Consider the following 3,008-nt stretch of genomic DNA (forward strand, 5'->3'; position numbering starts at 1 on the left):
GCTCCTTCTTGCAGCAAAGGCTCGTCCTTTGTGTGTGTGTGTGTTTTCCTACTTCAAGATCAAATTTTTAGGGTTCTTGCTGGTTCTGTGTTGGAGGTGTTCGCTGACGAACTGAGGACGGCCAGGTCTGGAACAATCTTTCTGTTTTTGGATATTTTTCTATTTATTTTTGGTTCTTGTATAAAAAGGGCAGAAGAATCATTTCCGTTTCGGTTTCTTGCATGATTTTTCTGGTCTTGTTTTTGTTTCAGGAACAAGAGATTATTATGCTGAGGAAGAAATCGAGGCCAGTTGCTAGGAAACAAGGAAGCTTGATGTCTGAGAAGCAATCTTCCTCTTCTTTTTCTGTTAATGGCGGAAGCATCCAAAGCAAGCCCTAGCCTTTGTCCCTCTTCCCTTCTCCGAGGCTCTTCAGGAGCTTCTCCTGCAAGGGATTCTCAGACCACGAGTCCTCCATGAGCCCTACCTCCATTCTCGAGACCAAGCACCTCTGTTCCTTGGGCGCCCTCTCCGTCTCCGACAGGCCTAAGTCCAAGAAGTCGTCTTTCGAAAATGGTGGTTTGGAGCCGACGGGCCTCATGATCAATCATCTAGTTTTTCTAGCTTTGGAATACTGATCTTGATATGCTATCAATTATTTCAGATATCAGATGAAGGGGGTGGCATACCAAGAAGTTGTCTTCCAAAGATTTTCACATATCTCTATAGCACTGCTAAAAATCCACTCGAGGAAAACGATGAAGGAAGCTCAGATGGAGTAATTATGGCTGGTTATGGTTATGGGCTTCCAATTAGTCGTCTCTATGCTCGCTATTTTGGTGGTGATTTACAAATTATCTCTATGGAAGGATATGGTAAATCCAATTCTTTCTTTATGCAATACTTAATCTCAAGTTCAATTTGTCCTGCTTGAATTCCAATATGGCTCATTCATTGCCTATTATGTTGCCAATACTTATTCGTGATTTACAAACTCGTGCTTGCTATGATTTTTTGATACAAACCGGATGCTATGCTTTTGTTACAATGATTTTTTTTATACAAACCGAATGCTATGCTTTTGTTACAAACCATATACTAGTTGGAGACTAAATGATTGCCTAAGAAGAAAGGAATTAGAGATTAGGAGATGCAGTGAGTAGAGTGGCTGGATAAGCTATCTTAAATGGTAACCTTAGGATTAAAGGATTGATACTCGAATTTAACCTAACCTATTAAGATAAATGGGTAATCAATACTAATCCTTATTTTGATTGTTTAAATGTTGGGCTCCTGTTTCATAGCAAAAGGTTCATTTTGTGACTCTAAACTAAGTTTTTTTTTTATTGTTTAAGTGTATTTTCTGAATTTTGAGAACCAATTTTTTTTTGTACATCTACCATCAAGTATGACCCTACTTAACCAGATATACACTTTTAGACCCCCATCTTCATGCACATGGCTAACTGTAACCCACGAGGTCTTCTGACTTTGTGTTTTTCAGTTCAGGGTCTACTAGTTTACTTATCTCTTCTGGGTTTTGAAGATACTTTGTGGCCTGTATAACATAGAAGAACAATGAGCCGTGGATATATAGCATGAATCTACTAATATGAATCACAAACTGTTGGATCAAGAAGGATATATCTTGAGACTAGCGAACCCAAAGGGCAAACAATGTTATGTCTTTTCCAACTAATGAATCTCCAAAGGGAAGATAATGTTGAAAGAAACTTGTGATTTGCAGTGAGGCTATGGTTTCCTCAGTTGGGATGTGATAAGGTAGCTAAATAGAGGTAATACAACCTTTAACTTACCCTGACTATTGTATGAACTGATTAGAGGGCTTGTTGAGAATTAAGCTTCTAAACTACATGGAACAAATGATTATCGGAAGTTTGTAGGAAATAAGAACAAATTTGGGTTTATGCCCTCAGTATCTGTTACAAGAAGCTGATGCTATTTTTGAGTATCAAATATTTTCAAATATGCATCTTACCCAATTTATCAGACACCCTCTTTCCTTGCAATATGGAGGTCTTCCACTGATTATTTCCAGTAAAACTACTCCAAAAGCAAAGATGTTAGCTTGAATTTCCATTTCTTGTTGCTCTCGAGGAACATGGGCGGCCGATTTAACCCTAAGAAAGGCATGGCGTTTGAGGGTTCTATCTTCGACGCCGGGCCGATTTTTGAGTCCTATGGCGTAGCTCACGGATAGACAGGTCGATTGCTCGATTTTTGAGTTGGCCATCATCATCATCTCCCTGTTGCTGGAGAAGGGACTTCATCATGTCCGGGAGGTGAGTCAGAGCTTCACTTTGTCTGATATGTGTTTGGGTATTTTTCTTGACAGGAAAGTTGTCCGGGAGGTGATTCTTTGTTTTTTTGTCCCAGATTTGCATCCTTGGATCCTAGTTTGAGTGGTAAAAGTGCAGAACCAGTATATCGTGATGCAAAAGGTTTGAGTTCTCTGACACAACATTGAATTTGAAATTTTTTCATGTACATTTGGAAGCCCAGATTCTACCGGTTTTGTAGTTTTATATTTGCATGTTTCTGACTGCTGAGTGACTGAATTATTTTCTGCAGGGAAAGGTATTTCAAAGGAAGAGCTACTGAAACCAAAGGAGGAAGAGAAACCAAAGGTATTTTTCACACACTTCATCTTTGATTTGGTGGTCATGTTTACCATACGTGTCAGTTAATTCCCAAGAGCTATATTTTTTTTGTTTCACTTTTATTGTTAGCTATATGAGCACAACATGCTATGCTTTTGATTTATTATTACAGCTATTTATCAGAAAGGAGAATTATTGGTACATTTTTTATTGTTTAATTATAGGCTCTCTTAGTTGGAAGCAAGTGTAGTGCTGATTGTGTAGGAGTGATTTGTAACCCTTATTATTATTTATTAGTTTTTGCACAATTTTTTATGTTGGATCCATTGCTGTCTAGTTGATTTTTATTTGCTCTTTTTGTTTCTTTAAGTTCACTTCCATTTGCAATCTCTTCATATATTAGTGACT

At 38.1% G+C, this 3,008-nt stretch overlaps 1 long non-coding RNA gene across 1 annotated transcript; it reads right to left on the minus strand.

The window, feature by feature from the left end:
* Nucleotides 1-1,490: 1,490 nt before the first annotated feature.
* Nucleotides 1,491-2,103, minus strand: LOC121992598. Its single transcript, XR_006114958.1, has 2 exons — nucleotides 1,979-2,103; nucleotides 1,491-1,537 (listed from the first exon to the last, which is right to left on the minus strand). It is a non-coding gene; the product is annotated as an uncharacterized LOC121992598 (long non-coding RNA).
* Between the last annotated feature and the right edge of the window lie 905 nt (nucleotides 2,104-3,008).

Source organism: Zingiber officinale, chromosome 6B, assembly GCF_018446385.1.
Source record: "Zingiber officinale cultivar Zhangliang chromosome 6B, Zo_v1.1, whole genome shotgun sequence".
Lineage (NCBI taxonomy): Eukaryota > Viridiplantae > Streptophyta > Magnoliopsida > Zingiberales > Zingiberaceae > Zingiber > Zingiber officinale.